Here is a 22,180-nt window from a genome sequence, read left to right as displayed (position 1 = left end):
TCAACTTCTCTGAGCCTCTGGCCACCCTCAGGATTGAACTGGGTTCCCCCAGGGAGAACTGAATGAGGGGTTTTGCATCTGACTGAACACCTCCCACTCCCTCCCCTGCCTGCCAGAGGATCTCTGGGGAACAGGGAGCTGTTTTCAGCAGATTGTCCTCCACTCCTTCACCTGGTCCTTCCTGCCCTGTGTTCTTCATCTCAGTCAAAGGCTCCACCTCCCAGGAACTGCCCAGCTCAGGACCTTGGGGTCCTCTTTGTTCTTTTGGTGTCCTCCCCTCCCCACATCTGTGGGTTCTTCCTCCAGGTCTCCATTTAAATGCTCCTTTCTGACCCCACAGCCTCTGCGTCTCAGAGTTTTGAGTATCAACAGAGTGTTGGGCACTGAGCTGGTGTCACACCACTGTCCTGTCTTTCTCTCTCCCTTTCCTTACTGTCAGAGTGAAGGGACTGGGCAGTGCAGCATCTGCCTGCAGATTCTGTTGCTGAGGAAACCACTTCCTTGGTTACCAGCCTGGGTGCCATTTGTCTCACTGTATCTGGATCCTGCTGAGTCGCCCCCTTGCTCCAGGATGAGGAGGCTGGAGAGGACCTTAGGGGTGGGGGGACAAAACAGAGAGATCCGGAGGCAGAGATGATGGAGAGCCATCGCAGGAGCCAAAACAGCCATCAAGAAAGAGATGAAGATGAGATGATGGGGAGAGGGTGACTGGGTGTGGGGAGGAAAGAGCCAGGGTGGGAGAGAGGAGAAGAGCACGAGCAGCTGGAAGGGAACAAAGAGACCATGGAGGAGGAGGAGGGTGAGGAAGGGCAACCAGGGAAGGGCAAGGATGGGAAAGAACAAAATGAGAGTAGGGGAGGGGAAGAGGAGCCAGCCTCTGGGAGGAGAGGTCCACACAGGACCTGTCCCTAGCATACCCATTACCTCCCTCCCACACTGTCCCTGGGAGACATTTACAGCCAACTCAAGGGTTGCTGGGGAAATCTGAAGTAGATTGTAGCCTGGGTGTCCCAGCACTGAGGACCACTGGTGTCTGCAGCTTTTCTTCCTCCATGATGCACTTTCACTTTCACATGGGGACTGTCACTTTCTGCAAAGGGGATGGTCTTTGAGGCCTTTGAGGGAGAGGGCAGCAGCCTGGGCTCTGGGGCTCAGGTCAGTGACTGCCCATGCTGAGTGTACAGGTCCCCAGAAGAGGGTGTTGATCTCACTCTGTTGACTTTGTGGGTTGGTGGAGAGCAACACAAGTCCTTTTCCTTCCCTGTCCCACTGGCCACCTACCCCAATGCTCTCAGATGGCTTACAAATACCTGCTGAGGGCCTGGTTCAACGTGAACGCTGCAGAAATTGGGAGTTCTGCCCATTCCATTTTAGTCCCTAGAATCAGGAGCAGCATCTGGCACAAAGTATGTGCTCAATTGGTGTTGAATGAATGAAGGAATGAATGGGTGCAGGGTTAGGTCCTTCCAAGTCTGAGATTTGATGACCTGATTTCACAGGAGTAGGGGTGACAGCAAAGGCAGACACTGGCAGAGAGGTGTTGCCAGTCTGTGCACCCCAGCCCCACCCCTGTTCCAGCTCCTCCCACTTTCTGGTAGTCCCCAGTGAGGAGGAGGTTCAGCCGGATATGGCAGAGAATCTGAGGCCCCAGGGGGAGAATCCAGGGCAGCTAGATGCTCCATGGCTTCTCTTGTTTCTGACACTATGGAGAGAGGTAGAAGGAAATTGGCACATTAGTCCTGGGACCAAGCCTGGTACCAAAGTCAAGGCTTGATCTGAAATCAGGCCAGAGATCAGAGTGACCAAGGTCAGGACTCCTCCGGAGCCAGGGCAACAGCTCAATCTGTGGCCAGCTTTGGAGCTTGGGTGACGGATCAGGGCTCAGTCACTCACATTGGTTCTGGGGTGGACTGACCCAGGTGGGAGGAGTCTCTGACTGGGGTCAGGATTCTGCATGGTTAGGATCAGCCTGGGACTCAGTGTGGAGTGTGGATAAGGGACCAGTGTGAGACCAGATCATGGATCAGCACATGCCTGGAATCAGGACTCGGTGCAGGGTTTAGCTATGAACCAGGTTCAAGGGTGTAGGATTGGGTTCTGTGACCCAGTCACACTTGGCTGAAGAACAGGGTCCCAATATAACCTGGGGCACAGATCATGGCATAGAACGGTTTACAGGAGCCAGCACAAAACTCTGAGGAGAAGGACGCTGCCCTCGACTCTGAACAAGCTCAGGCACCTTCCCCTCCCTATCTCAGTGACCTCAGGACGCTGGGTCCTGAACACTCAAGAAGAAGACCCTGTTGCTACTTCTTCTGCCTCTCCAACTCCCGGTCCCACACCACCCACACTGCACATTTAAAACCTTGTCCTTCCCCCTGACTGGAAACCAGTCTCTGGGCACCTGCAGGTGTAAACAGAAGTCCCTCTGCTGTCGAGGGAGAGAGGACACGGTCTTCCTCTGGGTGTATTTAGAGGTGTGGAGACCACCCACCAGGGAACCCCTCCCATAAACAACCTCTTCTGTAACTTGCACACACCCAAGCAGAGATCCTTCCACCCACATCCCCCCAACATGGTTGCTAGGGGACAAAAAGACCATGCAGAAGCCTGGCCCTCCAAAACAAAGGCAGCTTCTCACACTCAGGGTCCATTCGCACTTGTCATTTCCTTCTAAACACACACACACACACAATTCCACAGACACCTTAGAAATGGGACGGTCATCCCACCCACTGGGGAACATGGTCTCAAACAGAGGCACACAGTTCTACAGAGCAGGGCTCACAAAAGCAATTAGACACACCCCTTCCCCAAATAGTCTCTGTGTCTACCTGTCTGTCACACATACACACACATACACATACACACACACACACACATGCGCACACCAAGAATTCATCCCATTTGTGAACACAACACTCTACCACGTGGTGGAATTATGGACAAAACTCTCATTTAATGGTTGTGTTTCCCTGAGGAATCTTCAGACAGAAGAGTGGGGTCAAAGCTGACCACCAGCAAAGACCTGGCCCAGGTCTTGGACTGAGTCTCCCAGAGAGCTGGCCTCCAAGTGGGAGCAGAGGCCAGGCCCACAACTTCTTCATGAAAGAAGACTAGAAATTAGCCTGGGGAAAGGAATGCCTACAAAATACATTCAGAGCCCCCCGACTGAGCCCTGGGGTGGCCCCCATCCTAATGATGAGGGAATCGGAGAAGGAAAACAGGTCCAATCCCTGTGTTGTCTCTTTGCATGACCAGGGTTGGGGGTGGAATGTATTAGTCATATACCTCTTAAAACATATCTCTTTTGCTTGCCTTGTCCAGAGGCACTTTACTATTTGGGAATGAGTACTTACCGCTCCCCAAGACTTCATAGGGAGGCCCCAGGAGGCCGCCCCAGACAGAACAGCAAAGAGGCTGTGACCTATGGCTTTTGTATCTACATCAGGGAGTGTCCAGTGGACCGGATGGAAAGTCACAGGTTCCGATGTGGAGGAGGGAGGGGATCCTGGATCAGTGCTGTTTAAAATGTGTGATCAGTGACTCAGGCCCTCAGAAATGGTTTGGTTTAGTGTCTCAGCATCAAGAGAGCAGCAGTGTTCTGGAGATGATGAGCCATTGGTGACCCGGTTCTTTGGAGGGCCCCCAGGGGAAGCAGGTCCTGTTGGGCTGTGGTCAAGGGGAGACTGATCTCTGTGAAGGCAAGGGCTTCTGTTAAGGGCCTGGTTCACTGGCCTGGAGCCCCCTGGCTCTCTCACCTGGATAGCACAGGACCCCACCCTAGGACCCCTTGTGGGGTCACAAGGGCAGTGTAAGGTCAAGGTGTTGAGACTCTCCACCACTGTCGCTGGGATGTGTCTCACATTGCATGGGAATGAGGGCCTTCTGTTGGGTGAGGAGCCCTGGAAATGGGATCCAGGACCTCACGTTCACCTCCTAGACACACAGGTGCAGGAAGAAGAGGTGCAATTCGCCCCTAGAGGGGGAGGGGTGACCGGGCTGTTTTTGAATACCTCGTGGCCTGCCTGGCGGTGCCCACTCCACCCTGAGCACCAGGTCTCCTCCCCCTACCTGGAACACTGGGAAACTAAGGCCTCGGAGGTGCTGCCAGCATTTCCTCCCAAACAATAGGTGACCTGGGTCATGTCAGTGCCAGGGTTTCCAGAAGGGAGAGAGGCGACTGTGGAGGTGCAGCTGGGGATGCGTTCCTAACACCGGCCCCTTGCACCATGATCTTAAGCAGATGGCCATGGGTGGAGGGTACTCTGCTCATCTCCATGAGGACAGTGAACCAGGGAGCCCACCGGTGGAACCTGGACTGCTGGGTGCAGGGACTCTGGTACCTGTGACCAGAACTGCCCCCGCCAGGTGACCCACATCTCCAAGAGGGAAGGGGCAGCGTGGAGGGCGCGAGGACCTGGACCATCTCTTCCCTCAAGCCATGCAGGAAAGTCGCCGAGGGCAAGCCGTGGCTGTCCCCAAACCAGAGAGGACAGTTGAGCAGGGGCGGCAGAGGCTGTCGGCATCCCAGCCTGCTGCATCATCTGGGGGAGTAGTCGTCCGGGACACCGGCGAGGTTGTGCCCCCAGAGCGCCGCGTCCACTGTCTGGATGTAGGCGGAGATGCTGCACCGCATGTCAGCCGTTTAGGGGTCATACTCCAGCTTGTGCAGACCGGAGCGCTTGAAGTTGCTGTCCTACTGGCTCTCCATTCACAGGAGCCGCTCCTGTCACATGGCCACGCCCAGCAGGCGGACCATGCGGCCCAGCTGCACCAACAGGTCCTGCTGCAGGTCCTTGAAGTGCACCAGCACCTTCTTGCCGAACTGGAGCCAGTCCAGCGTGTGGGTGGCCCACCAGGGGGCGTAGTTGGGCATGAACTCCAGCCACTCTGCTGAGAGGAGGAGCCGGTGGTCAGGCAGGGCCTGGGGTGGAGCCGCCCATTTCCTTGGGTGGAGCAGCACCTCGGCGGCTCTCCAGATCTCTCCCCTGTGCCACTGCCTCCACCTGGCACCGCCTCCTTCGCTCCTCGCTGAGGATGGTAGCACCCTTCGGTGCCTACCACGTGCCAGGCACAGCCCTGTGTATGAATCTGTGCAACTACAGCATAGAAAGATACAGGTAACACAGGACACAGAAATATGCAATCATATAAATATAGATCATGCACATTATACTACACATATGAACATAGGAAATACGTAAATTATGTGCACTGCAAATCATATGAAAGCAATATATAAAATTTATATATTGCATATATTATATGCATTTATATATTGCATATATCTTATGCATATATTATTTATTATTAATATATTAATAATAATATTAATATATGCATATGTTATTTATATTTGCATATATTATATTGCATATATTGTATACATATATTATATGTATTGTTACATGCATATTTATATTATCACATATTAAATATATTACCCCTTATGTATAACTATAATGCATATGTAAATATATAAATTTATGTAATAATATGTGATATATGTAATATACAAATAACCATGTATTACATGTAAATAATGTATCTATAATATATAATAAAAGACATGGATATATTGTCTAGAATTTATATTAACATGTCAATTATGTATTATGGGTATGTAGTTATATTTATATTTTAATAGCTATATTAATATAACTCTCAATTCCACTTAATCCTGACAACCTTATGGGATTGATTGGACACTGAGGCACAGAGAGGTTAAGTAACTTGCTCGGAGTCACTCATCTAGGACATTATCGCACCTCCTTGAGGCTCAGTTTACCCATCTGCCAATCAGAAGTCCAGCATAGACCTACCTCCTATGGCTGCTGTGCAGACAGATTGGCAAAGACCCAGCACAACATCTGGGCCTCAGGAGGTAGGCCCCCCAGCATCTCTGGAGATACTCCAAATGCCCCACCATGTTGGTCTGAGCCTTCCTCCAAAAGCTCAGCTGCAACCCAAGCTGTTTCTGCCACAGACGTGGGCCCTCTGTCCCCCTGCTGTGGCAAAGCTCCTAAATGACTTCACTGGAAGAAAGAATAAAAATTAAAACAAAAGTCCTCAATTAACTCAGGATTCCTGGTGATTGGTGGCTACCTGCACATCTGGTAATGAAGGCTCACTAAGCCACCGGACACCACACAACTAGTGCCAGTTCCACTGCCACCGAGGTACCTGTGTGCCTTGCCAGTCTCTGCTCCATCGTCTAGTTCACAGGAGGAAACAGGCCCTGATGGATGGCTTCCCTCTACTTAGTTCCCCACAGAATCATTAACCACAGTCTCTGCCTCATTAAACAGATCCAGGACAATTCACCTTGTGTAGTCATATCACATCGAATTTTACTTTAGACTCACTCCAGGGAGGTTGTAAAATTAACGTGGTGGAACCAAAGGGGCGTGTGGGAGCCTCAACCCAGCTATAATTGGGAAGGGGGCAAGAGTAAGGGGGAATAGGCCTGCACAACAGCTGGGTGGCCTCTGTTTTTGAGGGGCAACCCTCCTGTTGGACACCCAGTACATCCTAAAGTGACAATTCTCAAATTTTCAACTGCGCTCCAAGCACCTTGGAAAACCTGTTGAAATGCAGATTCGGTTCCAGGAAGAGGAGGCTGGGTCCTGCCTAGGTCTTGTCTGTAAATTTAATGTCTGTGCTGCTGGTCTGTGGTCACACTGAGTAGGAGTGGTTTCTAAGCCTGAGTTCACACCAGGAACTCCTGGAGGTCTGGCCAAGCTGCAGAGGGCCTGGCCCACTCCCAGAATTTCAGATTCAGTAGGGCTTGGGCCCAGCCTGAGAATTTGCATATCTAACAAGCTCCCTGGCCATGCTGCTGCTGGTGGGGTGGGAGTGGGGGGTTCCCAAAAGCAAGGGTCTCAAACTCAAGTGGAGAGGGAGGGCAGAAGAGGCACCCACCTGGTGGGGCCTGGGAGCTCTGTCTGTGGGGAGGGTCTTTGCTTGAAGACCTTGGTTGGGCTTGGGAGGGGATGTTGGGAGAAGCCCGCTTTCCAGACTGATGTGGGACCCCAGACTCATGTGAGATTGGTGTGGCAGACTGCCACCCACCCACAGCCTCCTGGTTCGGCCTGTCCTGATTTCTTCCTTAGCAGTGATTTAAAGGTCCCAGGTGTTTTCAAAGTGGCTCCCAGGAATTAGGGGCCTGGTCTGAAGCTGAGCTGGTGGGTGTGGCCAGGAGAGGGGGTGGTCTGAATGCATCCCTGGGGGGAGTGATGCCCAGTGGGCAAGACCTGCACTTGAGGTCCCTCAGTCAGTGCCTGGGGCTTTAGCCAGGTGACTTGGCCCACCTGAGTGATGGATAGCCCATCTCCCTTCACCTGGTTCCTGCAGGGTTTAAATAGACCACAAAAGCTCAGGGCCCATGGGCTTCCCTGCTTGGTCCCCTCCCTTCCCCTCGGAGTGAGGGAGGTCAGAGGTACAGGAGACCCAGTTTCTCGAGCCAGTCCTGCCCCCATGTGTCCCAGTGACCTTGGCAGTCTCTAACTCTCTGGGCCTTGGTTCATCAATAGGGAACCCAGGGCTCTGGGGCCTGCCCACCCTTTGGAAGGAACTGAGGGGCTTTCAAACAGACAGAGGACCCCGCTCCACCCTGGTGATGCTCAGGGCTGCAGCTGGGTCCTGGGATTTCCCCAGGTTCCTCTGGGGTTTCTGGTGTGCATCCCAGGCTGAGGACCAGGCTTTGGAGGTCTCCCAAGTCTGCTCCAGCTCTAGCAAGCAGGGTCCATGCCCCTGGGACCTGTTACTGCCACATGCACCCCCAACCACTGCAGTCACCCTCTGACTAGTCTCACTTCCAATTTTTATGCAGTTAAATAATGCAGAGGCCTCTTTAGTCCTGGGAATAAGTGAATGCATGTCACACGGTCCTAGCTTCCCTCCACTTCCCGGAGAAAGATTCAGGCTGGGAGAGAGACACACCAGCCCCTAAGTGAGCTGGGAACCCAGGGGCACAGCTGGTCAGTCAGGGCCAAGGTTTCGCATGAGGAGATCAACGAGGAGCTCTTCACTGCGGAGGGACTGGGGCTTTGCAGTCTGGTGGCTGGACCTGGGGACAGCTCTCATCAGCTCCTATTCACAGAGAATCTGTTGTGTGTCCATGGCTCTGGACCAGGTGGCTCGCGGCCACCAAGAGCTCAATGACATGGACTAGGGTGATAGCTCAGTTGGTAGAGTGCTTGCCTTGCAAGCACAAGCCTTGGGTTCAATGCCCAGCACCACAAAAAAAAAAAAAAAAAAGAGCTCATTGACAGGTGCCCTGATCAAGCCATTACAAATGGAAAATATTGCACATAAACACCTGAGGTCCCCTGACACACCAAACCTCCCAGCTCAGAACACACTCCTCAGTCAGGCCAAACCATCAGATGTGAAGCCTACATAGAATGCAGTGTGGACTCACTGGTGATGCACTGAATACCAGAATGGTTGCCTGGAGATGCTCTGGGACCACCGTAAGTCAAACCTGCATTAAGTTGAACTGTTATGAATTAGTCATCTGTATCCATGATCACAGTGCAGGGTCCCTAAGAGACTGAGCTTGGGAGCAAGAGTCCTTGGGTTTAGATCCCAGCTTGGCCACTTTGTGGAGAAGCTCCTTTTCCTGCCTCATCTTCACTGAGATATCACTGGTATGCAAAACCCCGCATGTGATTTAATATCTGCAACTTGGCAAGTTGGGGTTTGTGTACACAGTGGTGCTACTCTCACTACAACAAAAGTCAAAAACATTTCTCTCACCTCCTCTGTCTCCTTGTGTCTTTTCTGTGTGTGTTTGTGTTTGTGTGTGTGTGTGTGTGTGTGTGTGCGTGCACGCATGTGCTACAAACATTCCACCTGTGATGTGCCCTCCTGACAAAACTTAAGGACAGAACACCTTCTTGTTGGTTACAGGCACCTGTTGCACAGAAGCTCTCGGGAACCTAATCATAGGGCATGAAGGTGACTTTGAACTCCCTGAACAGCGACTCCCTATTCCCTGTCTTCCTGGAAAAGCTCCTTGACTTCTCTGAACTTGGGTTATCTCAGCTATAAAATGGGGAGAATCATGTAGGAGTTTAGGAAGTTAACCTTTATCAATAAGTCTCAGTAGTGGTGACCATGGTGACAGAGGTGTTAGAGACCCAGAGGTGTTAGAGACAGACAGAAGGCAGAAGTTGGGTCTGACTTCCAAGCTCTGGCCACCAACCTGGGCTGCTCTCTGTGCCGAGATACTTATCTACACACAGCCCTCTGGTAGATCATCTGGGGGGTCAACCCTCTTGCTTCCCAGCTGTGTGACCTGAGGACAGTCACTTAACATCTCTGAGTCTCCCAACCCAGGATGGTTGGGGTGATTCATGAAATGATGCTCTGAACCTGGGCTCTTAAGAGCTCCTGGCCTGGGGCAGGATTCCTGTCTCCGGATTCCCAGGATAGGGCTCTTCAACCTGCCTAGATGTCACGTGACTTCCAGAGGCTCTCCTGCCCTGTGGTCTTCTCACCCCTTCTGCAGAGACTCAGCCTAAGTTCAGGTAGCTCAGGAGAGCTCTAAAAGTCAGTGCTGGGACTTGAGTCCCAGGGGTCTTGCAGCCAGGTAACAGCCAGGGTCTGGCGGCTGATGCTTTTGGGTGTGGTGGTCGGTGGGCCCCGAAGAAGCTCTGCCCTGCGCAGGGACTGCAATGTTACCCCTCAAGAGCGACCTCCTGGACTCCATGCATCAAGCCCCACCAGGCCCTGGCCCCTCGCCCTGACCCCTGCACCCGGGCCCTCTGCTCCGCTCCCAGTTCATACCTTTGCCCTTCCAGTGTGCGTGGGTCAAAAAGTCGATGTGACCTCCTTACTGGCGGTTGAACTTGCCATCGGGGCCTTGTAGGGGTTGCAGAGAGCAGGAAGTTGGCGTTGAAGGCCTCGATCTCCTTCCAGCCACTCTGGTGCGTCTTGACGCAGATGGTCCTCCCGCTGCGCCAGTGTTCCTGCTCACCCTTGAAGCTTTGGCAGCAGCCAGAGATTAGGGAACAGGGAAGCTGAGCTGGGGCCATGAGTTCACCCGCCTGCTTCTGACACCCCACCCCATCTGCCCACTCCCTTGCTCAGCCATCCCTGCCTGTAATTGTTGAGCACCTATTATGTGCCAGGCTCTGCACTCACAGCTGCAGATAAATCAATAATTTGTAAAAATACCTCGGAGCTTAGTTTTTGAGGATCACATTATTTAGGCAGTGATGTGAGTGTAAACTCACAGCACAGTTAGTTCCACAAAGGAGGAGCATTAACACCTGGGTGCTAGGACAGGGGCCTGGGAGGGCACTGACCAGCAGGGCCTGCTCAACCCCTGCCCTGAGGTTGGGTGTGGCCCCGTGACTGTGACTCTTTGGCCAGTGGAACCAGGACAGAGTGGATCTCCACCCAAGTCTCAAGATGCAACACACACTCCTGGTCAGGCTCCTGTGTTCCTCTGTTCTGTGCATGAGGGTAGAGGAGGCATTGCTTAGAATGGCAGGACACACATGGGAGACATGGCCCCAACCTGCGGCCTGGACTTGTCCGTTCAGACAAAATCAGACCCAATCAAGTGGCATCTGGAAAGGCCTCCTGGGGAAGAAGTGCTTAAGCTGAAAATTGGAGGAAGAGGAATTTACTAGTTCAAGAGAGGAGGGTCAGAGGGGGCAATGGCAAGTTCAAAGGTCCTGTGGTGGGTTGGAAGAAACATGGGTCCCTGCAGAGACTGCCAGGAAGTAGAGAGGAGCAAAGGGAAACTGGAGAGGGTGTAGGGACAGCAACAAAGAGATCAGTACTAGGTCATCCCTTAAAAGGATTTAAGCAGAAGGAAGGAGGGACCGAAAGAGACCCAGGGGGAACTCATGGGCTGAGGAGTCCCCATACCTCAACATCGGGCCGCAGAGTGTATGTTCTTCCTCCTCTGTTCATTCACAAACCTTCTCAATGATTTGTGGGTTTTAAGGTGGATAAAGGTGAAGGTGGCCATGGACCTGGTCCTGCTCCTGGAGACAGAGTGGTGTGGCCACTGTAACAGGGCCACAGGACAGAAGAGCCAGGAATGGAATATGCTTTCCCAAATGAAGTTCTGTCCTGGGAGTCACCTACCACACTGCAGGGAGCAAACCAGCCTTGCTGATTAGCGCTGGCCCAGGTCATGATAAACTATGACCCCCAGCTCCAGCCTCTGGGGCTGATGGGAAGCAGTGTCATGCGAGGAGTCACCTCCTATGTGCAAAGAGGGACAGGTGTGGGGAGGTGCAAGGGAGTCGGGGGTGCAGACCTTTCTCCACAGGTGGTTTCATATCATGCACTGCGCGTTGGTGGGACCATGCCTGACAGGGACCTTGGTTCCTTTGTGATTTCCTTTTCACAGAGCTCCATTTTGTGATGAGCTCAGCGATGGAAAGGCAGCCAGGTAGGGGATATACAGGAGCCTGTGCAGACTCCGAGGGGAAAAATAGATCATCAGGAACATAGCCAGACGGTCCAGGGACGCCCAGCCACACCCCATGCACCTGGGACCTGAGGCATGTTTCTTTGTTCGTGATGGGGTCAACCTCAGGCAGTATTTATGGAGATTAAAAAGCGAACATAAACAAGAAAAACGACCCACTAGGAGAGAGCTCCAGATTCCAGACTTCGGTGCTTAGGAGTGATTCTAGAGGAAGCCCAGAAGTGTCGTTGGGTGGGGGGATTCCACCGAACAGAATGTCTACCAGATAGAGAAGCACCTAGAAAGCAGGTGCTGAGAAGCCAGGCATGTGCTTTCCTGAGCGCAGCAGGGTTGGGTGGCCTGGCGTCCTCTAAGGTGACCTGCGGGCATCAAGGGGAATCAGATGAAAGCCTGGAGCCGGCAGACTGGCTGACCGCACCACCAGGGGGCGCCCTTCCCCACCGCCGATGACAGGAGCCCAGTTCTCCATTCATTAATGTGGCAGATTTAAATCCGCGACTTTTTAAGAGTCACCGGAATATTGGCTTCTTTGGGAGCATCCACTTGACTTGCAAGTTCTGACAGGGCTTCCCAGGCAGCTGCCTCAGGATGCTGTGCAAAAGGCTCCTGTGGCTGGAGTCACAGTCACAGAGAGCGAGACAGGGCAGACCCTCCAGAGACCGGAAGAGAGAAGACGATCCTGAGAGACAGCGAGAAGGCGGCAGATGGACACAGAGGCAGAGAGCACCGTGCTTTGCAAATACTAAGCCTCCCGCGGAAGGGAAGCGGGAGGAGGAGATGGGAAGGGGACAGAGGTTCCCTCATTCCTTCACTCCCTGACTCTCTTGTCCACCCCCCTACCCCCACCAATCTCTTATTTTTTTTTTATTTTAATTTTTTGGTACCAGGTGTTGAACCCAGAGTTCTTACCCACTGAGCCACCTCCCCAGTCCTATTTTGTATTTTATTTAGAAACAGGGTCTTGCCAAGTTGCTTAGGGCCTCCTTTTTGCTGAGGCTTGAGATCCTCCTGCCTCAGCCTTCCGAGCCTCTAGGACGAGAGGCATGTGCCACCATCCGGCTCCTCACCAGGCTCCTGGTGGAGTGAACCCTCAGCCAGGGTGAGAGGAGAGAAGAACACAGAAAATGCAGGGGAGGGCAGAAGATGCCAGATGGCTGGTCAGACCCAGGAGGGCCGCGGGGATCCCAACACTGGCTTCTCCTGGTGGAGGAAAGGGGGGGGCAAGAGACAGGGTTGCCCCCAGGCATCCAGCAAGTGAGAACCCCAAAGGATTTAATCTCTCATCAGGAGCTGCTGGGGGTCAGGATGGCACAGAACCATTCCCAGGTCCACCCACCCAGGCCCCAAGTCAGACACCTGAGCCTCAGTCCCTCACTTCTGTTCAGTGACCTCCTCCACAACCACCTTACTGTCCCCTCTTCAGCATGATCCATGCCTGCATGGCCTGCAGCCTCCCAGTTGCCAGGAAGGGCATCTCAGATGTGCTGCCTGTGAACATGTCCCATCTGCTCCTCTGGACAGCACCACGACTCCCAGAGAATATTCCAGGTGCCAAGCTAGATGCAGTCCTGGCTTCCCTTCCCGCCACCCCCAGCCCCACCTCCTCCACTGCACGACACCAGCAAACTGTGTTTGTCCAACAGTCCTGCCGCCTGTGTCTGCATCTCTCTCTCCTTTGGAGAAAGTCCAGTCTGTCCCCTGTGCCCACGCCCAAGAGTAAGTTAGCAAAACAGCACCCCAGATGGGGCTGGGACCCTGGTATACGATTGATGCCTGGTCATGCTGCCCAGTATGAGGAGCAGTGATGTGGATATGTTAGTCATAAGAGCTATGGAAAAGATACTGGGGTCAAGGAGGACCTCAGCCCTCCAGACTTTGCAAAGGTGGCTTTTACCCCCAGCTTGAGAGCAGGCGGATGAGCCAAAGGGTGGGTTGGCAGGGCCCACTGTCCCAGGACAGCACAGGCAAGCTTCTGGTGCATTTCAAACTGCAAAGAGCTCCTTCCACCTGGAGTCTCATGTCCAAGAGGGGCTGCCCTGGGGACAGGAGGCTGGGGTTGCCTCCCCTGGCTCCTTCGTGCCTCAGGAGTTATGAGGACTCTGTTCACTACAGCATTTTTCAAAGGTGAAGGTGGGGACTCAGTGGTGTCCACATGAACTGATGCTGCTGGGGCTGCGAGGTCTTCTCTGCATGCACCCAACTGTGGGACAGGAGCTCCTGGGAAGCCCCCAGTGAATGGACAGCTGGTTCAACCCCTCAGCTGCCCGTGACCAGCCACCCTGCCTTTCTATGCCAAACTGAGACATCAGGTGAACAGACCCAGCTCAAGCAGAGGTATTCACAGGGGGTTTATATTTTCTTTCTTTCTCCTTTTTTGAAAGTTGAGTTAGGATCTGAGTAGACACCTCACCCCAGTAAGGATCCCCAGCTATTCCTGCAAGACTAGATAAAAACAGGGCGAGATGGAGTTATGGGACACTGTGGGTCTGGAAGGAAGGGGACCAGGCGGTCAGTCCCAGCTGGGAGGTCACAGCACTGGCTTGGCATCGAAATCCCCTGGGGAGAGTTTACAAAACCCGAGGCCCTGGACACTGCGAGATTGACCTTGAAGACTCGAGAGCTCCGGGTAACATCAGCGTCATCAGGGATCAACCTCCCTTGGCCTTGGACTAGGTGACTCTTACACCTCCTGCCTCAAACATTAACTTAGGACCCCTTTGGGAAATCTGAGTCCAGTACCGACCTCAGTATAGATGAGGAAGTTAAGACGGAAGAGGTGGAGAATCCTGTCCAGGGTCCCACCATTGAGAAGCCTCAGGGCGAACCTTCAGACTGAATGTTCGATGCTCTGACTGTCCAGAGTCCGTGTCCCCTTCTCTGAGGTTAGGAGGTTGGGGGTCATGAATACTTGGCCTCAGACCACTGTGCACAGTCTACACTTACCATAGGCAGCTCTATGGGATGAAGTCACTTTGTTTCTGAGGGGGAACAGAACTTCAGAATCCTTCTTAACACATCATCTTAAAGGAGGGACCACTGGAATGGACCCATGAGATTAAACCACTTTGGATCCTTGGCTTCAATGATCCTGAAGGACTCTTCTATTTGTGACAGGATGGTTAGATGGTGGCTGAGTCATAGAATACTTTCTGACATGTTCCCTCCGGCCACTGCTCCTGAATTTGCCTAGGCCTCTCCCAGAAAACTCCCTAAAGACAGTACAGCCTAGGGTTCAGGAACACAGGGCCTGAGTTCAAATCCTGATGTGAACATGCAGCACTCTCAGCACAGAGCCTTGTACATAATAGGTGCTCAGTAAAATGATAGCTGAAGTCCTTGTACATAATAGGTGCTCAGTAAAATTAGTACAGACTGAGATGGGATTCCAGGGTGGGATCCCTGCCCTCTTGCCCTGTGACTCCAACCTTTGACCTGCCCTTCTTCATCCTTCTGGCCACTTGTTTCCCAGTCTTTGCCTCCCCCTTCTTCTCTCCCTGGGAAAGACATGTGCCCTGAGATCTCCGCAAGCTAGGTTCAGGGATGGCTCTCTATCACCCCAGGTTGTGCTTGGCACCCAGACCAAAATACTCAGCCTATTTTCTATGTGCTGAGCATGTTATATGTATCCACTCATGGCCTTTTACAACCTCTTATTTGTGCATGGTCACACAGGATCAGAGAGGTTGTTGTTTGCCTGAGGTCACACAGCCAAGAAACTTACTTCCTCAGTAAGAAACCTAGGAATTTCTTGCCTGTGTGATAGAGTGACAAGGACGCGGGCTTCCAATTGTGTGGCTTTGGGCATGTTGTTTTCCCTCTCCCAACCCAGACTCCCTGGGTTGACAAGACCACACACCAGGGCTAGACAAGACCACACACCAGGCACAGCCAGGGGCCAGGAGAGCATCTGTGGTGGTCTGAACCTCCACGAGGTGCCTGGCACACAGTCGACGCTCAGAAAGGGGCATTCCTGTGCCTTGTGGGTGGGGACCCTCCCCAGCCCAGGAGGTCTCCTGCTGCCCCCTCCTTCTCCTCACCTTATTGTACAGAGAACTGTCAAAGTAGTAGCTGCCAGTGTAGAAGCCAGTGGCCAGCTCAATGAGGTGGTGGGCCCACATGTTACCGGCACCTGGGAAGCTGGCCAGAGGAATCAACTGCTTGGACTTGGCTGGGAGGAACCTTCTGTCCATGCAGCGGTTGTCTATAAAGGGTTGGGCACAGACAAGGGTCAGCAGAATGGCAGGTAGGGCCCCATCCAAGAGGGACAAGGGTGTGAGTCTCACCCCCAGTCACTTCTCAGCTCTGTGACCCAGCACAGCATAGTGATGCTTCTGTGGGCCTTGGTTTCTCCATCTGTAAAATGGAGCAGTGGCTCTTCCCCCAGGATTGAGGTGAGGGTTAAATGAGATAATGCAAGAAAAGGGATACCCATGGTGCTTAGCACATAGTGGAGATTCCAGGACAGTCAGCTAGGTGGGCTGTGAGTCCGCAGCCTCGGCTTCCACCAGCAGAGCGAGCCTTTCGCTCTCTTCTCCAGAGGGAGCCCTCCACAACGCTGGGCCCCCAGGATGGGATAGAGCCCAAAGTTCTCCCTTGACCTCTGAGCCCTGTGTGGCCAGCTGAGTGCCAGGGCCACCTCTGCTGGGTCCCCTCTGCTGGGTTCCCCTCCATCTTTCCTCCCTGACCCCAGGAGCTGGCATGACCACACTTCCAGCCTGTCTCCTGCACATCACCGATGGCAGTAGTGATCAGGTGATCCCAGTCACTGTTTAACAAAAGGGATGCATCGGGGAAATGCACCACGAGGGGACTCTACCCAGGTGCCAACCCATTGCCTGCGAAGAGAAGCCGAGCCCACAGCCTCGCGCCTGCACTCTAGGGCTCAGCTTGGTGCTCCCGGGCTGCACAGCCTGCAGCATCGATGATCCTGAACACAGAAGGCAACTAATGCAGTGACCGGCAATCGCACCTCTCAGCCTGTCTCAACACAGAAAAGGGGGAGGACGAAACTACTGGACAACAGGAACTTGTGAGCTCCGTCCCAATCAGAGGGGACCACGGTTTTACATGGGGGCTGTCAGAAACCCTCCCTGGAGATTATTTCTGACTTCCCCACAACCTTGGCAAATGTTTCTGGGGTGGATGAGTGGGGGTGCGGATGGGTGGGGGTGGGAGGTGGGACGCGAGGGGATCAGAGGGAATAGTGGCTGGATACCCGGATAAGGACAAGATCTACTTGGTGGGGCTTTCGTGGGGATTAAATGAGATAATGCAAAGATTTTGTTAATACTCTAATGTGCTCCAACGGGCAGTCATGCCTTTTCTTCAGGCCTCGGTTCTCTCATCTGTAGAATGGGCTGGGTGAGTACCCTTCTGATATTCCCTGGCTCTGACTTTCCAAAGCCCTCTGGAGGCCACTACCCTCCCACCGCAACCCTGCAGGAGCCTCTGGAGCCCAAGGGCTTCTTTGGGCCCCTGTGGCTCAAAGGGAAGCCAGCCTGGCACCCCAGGACCACCGTCTCCATCTCTCCAGCCGCTCACAGCCACATGTCCCAGAGTGGCTGCCCCCTCACTGCCAGCCCCAACCCCTGCCTCCTCCGCTGCCCTGCAGCAGTGCTCCCTGAGGTCCCTGAGGTCCCCAGAGACCCTGCAGTGATACATTCAGCCCAAGTGCAGGTCCCGGTCACCCAGCAGCAGCGGATTCCTCCACTTTCTGGTGCTCCTCCCCAGGTTCCACCTGGGTCCCTTCCTGCTCTGCGTTAGCTCAGGCTCATTGAGTTTCCACCGTGAGCCTCGTTGATTACGCACAAGCCTCTGGGAGGGCAGACGGGTCTGAAGTCCTAGATTTAAACACCAGGTCTGCCCCTCATTTCCTGGGCGATCTTGAGGAAATGGTTCCACTGAGCCTCAGTTTCCCCAGCTGTAAAATGGACTGACCGATGGCCTGCAGGTATTTGGAGGGTTAAGCTGGGGAGGAACACGGGGCGCTGGCTGGGGGCCCATGCCTTGTGAAGGGCCAGGGTGGTGGCTGAGCTGTTGCTGCAGGCCAAGGGCCAGCTCTTCAGAACACACCTGAGCACCTTGGTGTGGTCATCTCTGAGTGGCTCTCCTGGGAACGCACTTCAAAAAGGAGCCGGGTGATGGGGCTCTGGACAGAACGACCACGCTCTGCATTTGCATGGCAGTCGGACTCACCAGGAGGTCACTGGTGAGCGCACTTAAAAGTTTGTGTGATTCACTCTGTGGGAATGTGACTTCAAAGATGCCCCAGGAAACAGGGAATTACTATTCATGAGAAGCCTAGTGCCATACAACGTTTGCAACTTACTCCAAAATGCATCAGAAATGACAAGGACCCTGGGAAAGGGCAGGAGAGAGCTTTATGGTCAAGTCAATGTGGCAAAAAGTGAACAGACGTAATTCTGGAATGAGCACAGGTTGCACCTTCTGGAACTTTTTCTTTTTCTCTGGGTTTGACTTATTTTATAATAAAGGGTTGGGTGTAGGGGCAGAGAGTTGGCTCCTTCACTTCTGCAAACAGAATTCTCTGTTCAAGTACTTCCTGGGAGTCAGGAACAACCCAGAGGAAAATACTCATTCTCCACACTAAAAAGAAAGTTTAGTTGAGCCTCAAGCCTGTGGAGTCAGGCAGAGGCTGCAGGCAGCATCTGCTCAGCTTGGGAAGCAGGCAGACCTGGCTTCATCCTGGACCTTCCAGACATTGAGACGTTGAACTTGGCTTTTCATCTCTCTGAGCCTTAGTTTCTTCACTTATAAAACAGAGTTCATAAACCTCACAGGATTAACTAGGTATATGAAATGTAAAAGATTCGCAAGGTCTGTTGAAGAGCTGTGGTCTAACAGTGCAGTCTTGGGTCCCGGAGTGCCAGGGTTTGAGTGCCCTGTCTTAGCTGTGTGACTCTGGCCAAGCTTCTCAACCTCTCTGTGTTGTTATCTCATTTGTAAAACGGTCATCACAGCATTTAGATCATGAGACCGTTGGGAAGTTTGGGTCAGTGAAGCCAGGGAAAGGGCTCCCAGATGCTTGCCACATGATAAATGTTCAATGATAATTTAGTTCCCATGGGGAACGTGCGTAGGTGCCCGATACGTGGCAGCCTCTGTGGACCAGGCTTCTGGCAGGTGATGAACCTTCCCCATGTGTGGGAGCAATCAGGTTGACATGGAAAAATTGAGAAGCAGTGAGAGCCTGCGGGTTGGGCACTGGGAATGAGCAAGCTCATCAATTAGAGGCTCTTTATCTGCTGTTGAAAGGACTCCAGCATCTATTTGGGCCGCATCAAAACTGTTCATGGTCACAGCATAATTAATCTGCATAGGACTCTCCCCTCTGGTGGGGAGACCCAGCTCTACCAGACTAAACAATGCAGCCCTGGACGCGACAGACACCCATCCTTCCTCCACAAAACAGAGACAGAGCCAAGAGCCAAGCTTGCTGCCAGGCTCTGAGCAGGACTTCAGCTGCCACAAAAGCAGCCACAGCTGGCCACTGCTGGAGCCCCATTGGGCCCAATAAGGGGGAAGCCACTGGTGGGGTTGCTTCCAGCTCTTACAGCACTTCTGTGCAAATCAGGAAAAGGTAACTTTCTACTGGGCAGATGTGATGCCATCTGCAGACCACCATGGGCTGGCTTTGGGCATCATTTTCCTCAGAGGTCATGATTGTGCAGTGTCCAACCTGCCTATCCATATGTGGCAACCTGGTTATTGGGAGATGAGCAGGCAGAGGTGTTTTGTTGATTCTTCAGGTTTCAGAGGGTGTGGGGAGTGTTCTTCCTACCCTGGGTAGAAGTTTCTAGTAAGGGCTCTGGAGGCCTGAAAGCAAATTGATTTCTTGGATGTGTAATTGTGGCCAGTTCCTTACCCCTCTGGGTTTCTCATCTATAAAAGAGCCCTGATCATTGGTTTAGTGACAACATCCCATCACTGAATGAGAAGAGGATTAGCCTGAGGATGGGTGCACAGTGGGTTTGCTGCAGGGCCATCCTCAGGGGCTTTCTCTGTGGTCCAGCACGGGATGCCCCTCAGATGCCACATACTGTTCGTGATGCCCCAGGAGAAAAGGGTTATGCACAATGTGACTTCAGGCAAGTCCCTCAACCCTGGTTCTCAGGGTTCTCAAGTCCCTGAAAGAGGCATGATGACTGTCCCCACCTTATAGTACAGCCAAAAAGATTCAGGGAGAAAATGCATGTGAAGGACTCTCTACTGAGTTTGGCACAGAGTAAGAACTCAAGGAATCCCTAGTGTTGCTCACCACCACCACCATCACCATCATCACCACCACCACCACCACCACCACTACCACCATCAACAATCACCACTGCCATAACCATCACTACCACCACCATGACCATCACCACCACCATCACCACTATTATCAACATCATCACCACCACCACCATCTTCATCTTCCTCCTCACCACCACACCTGGCAGCCCCAAGAGCTGAGCAGCAGGTGTGAGCCCCACTAGCAAAGTAAAAATGATGGAAGAGGAAGCATGAGTGAGACAGGGAGAGGAACTGGGAGACAAGGAGGAACTGAGGGAGGCACGGCCGCCAGGGACAGAGGGACCGGGAGGTGAGCAACCTGCAGCTTCACTTTATAGCTGGAGAAACTGAGTTCAGGGAGGAAAGGACTGCCCAGGACCTCATGGTGGGTCTGTACTGGAGCCAGTGAGGCCCGGGCCTTTCCTTCTTTTCCTTTTTTTAGCCAGGACGCCACATTCTTTATTAGTCTTCACTGAACACTGTTTCAAGAAACAAAATGCTCATTAAATATCCAAACAAAAAATTCTATAAGCCTTTGAGTTTAAAGTGGAGATATATGCCTCTTAAAAATTTCTTTACACTCTATCCTATTTACCAACATACTGCCTTTGAAAAGTACCATTTGAGCTAATGACTTGATCATTATTATAACCTCCTTCATAAAAGTAATCTGCCTTGTTAGTTCTTAACCTTGACTCACACTGTAGTCACCCCAGGAATTTAAAATGCATTGAACAGAATTTCACTCCTGGATACTGTGATTGATTATCTGGGGTATACCTTGGGCAAGGGTAGTTGAAAATATCTCCCAGATGATTCTAATGCACAGCACAAGTCGAGACACATCTTTCTAGTATTTGATTACTGATGAGAACTTGGAGCAAACATTAATACATGGAGGTTGGTGGAACTGGTCGAGATTGTTAACTTAAGGAAATGGATAAAGCCAGAAAAACTCAGCTGTGGGACCATAACCTGAGCGACCACTGTCAACTCATGCGTGGTTTTTAATGTAAGTACACAGATAAATTCAAAGATACAAGGTTAGGGTTAGAAAAGACCAGGGCAGGCTGAGGAATTAACAAAAGTCACCAGACATGGCAACTACAGGCAGCAAGATCCTGGATAGGATTCTTGGCCTTCTACTGGGTTATCAGCAAAATCTGGATTGGACAACCATATGGAAATGATGCTGCTTTGATTTTGATGGTTGTATGGTGGTGACCTGGGACAGCTGTCTTTTACTTAGGAAATATATTGAGACATTAAGGGGTAACTGAGAGTTAGGTCACCATTGGTTCAGCTCAGGAATGTGAACACTCAGGTCATCTTAAAGTGTTTGTGGGAGTTCTGTATTCTATTTTGGTAACTTTTACATATTTGGAAATTGTATCAAAATTTTAAAAATGAAAATGTAAATCAATATCACTCTTCTGATCAGGGTCTGACCCAACTACTACAGCCACACAGACTTGTATGTAAATGAACCAGAAAGACCGCAAGTGCCCACCCATCCATCGATGGTGCACAATGCTGACCTATTCAGCAACTCAGATGTGGATCCAGGTCACAGCATCCTGAACAGGCACAAAAGGGACAGGAAGCAGAGGCGTGGTCACTCAGGACTGAGGGGGGAAGGACTGGCTGCAAGGAACCCAAGGAGGCAACTTTGGGTGAGGGACACCTGCATCTTGATCGCATATTTTACCCAAGTGCACCAGCTGAACTGGGCGACAGGGTTGAGAATGTCACCCAGCAGAGTCCAGCTCTGAGTGCCAGGCCTCTTTCTGCTGTCTTGATGCTTCTATGCTCAGTGGAGAGCCACCAAAGATCCTTGGTGACAAGGGACAGAGGTAGGGCCCTAGGAGGGACAGAAGTGGGGTCTTTAGAATCTCTTGCTTAGACATTCCTCTATCGCCTACTCAAGAACCTCGGGCCTTGCAAAGTCCACCAGCCTTGCCCCGTGCTCCTGCCCTGCCTACCCATCCCTTCTGCTCCCTCCCCTGCCCCTGCCCCTGCCCCCTGCCCTGTGGCCTGCACAGTCTCTCAAGCTGCAGCTCCACTGGAGGGAATGGCCAGGAGGACAGGCGTCACCAGGCTCTGGGTGTGCAGGCTCACCTTGGACCTGCGTCTGGTCCATGATGAAGTGGCTGGAGGTTCCACAGCTCTCCAACTCCTCGGCACTGCACTTTGGCGCACACAGTTGCTCCTCCTCCCTCTTGAGGAGTGGGAAACGCATGGGGGGGATGCCGCAGTGGCAGGTGGTGCCCGCAAGGGTGGCCAGCAGGTACTCCTGGGGATGGCAGGGAGGAGAAGCGGGCGCGTCACCGAGCCAGGGATGCCCCAACTCCAAATCTGGGGCATATCTGCACCCCTATGCCCAGGTCGAGGGCCTCCCTGGGCTCCAGGGTCCCTGGGCCACATGCGTGA

At 52.6% G+C, this 22,180-nt stretch overlaps 1 pseudogene; it reads right to left on the bottom strand.

Moving 5' to 3' along the window:
* Positions 1-4,543: 4,543 nt before the first annotated feature.
* The window catches only part of LOC124975356 (WSC domain-containing protein 2-like), a 51,063-nt pseudogene continuing 33,426 nt past the window's right edge, over positions 4,544-22,180 (bottom strand).

Source organism: Sciurus carolinensis, unplaced genomic scaffold (assembly GCF_902686445.1).
Source record: "Sciurus carolinensis unplaced genomic scaffold, mSciCar1.2, whole genome shotgun sequence".
Classification (NCBI taxonomy): domain Eukaryota; kingdom Metazoa; phylum Chordata; class Mammalia; order Rodentia; family Sciuridae; genus Sciurus; species Sciurus carolinensis.
Note: the sequence above shows the minus strand (reverse complement) of the source record. Positions and strands in the feature narration are given on the sequence as shown.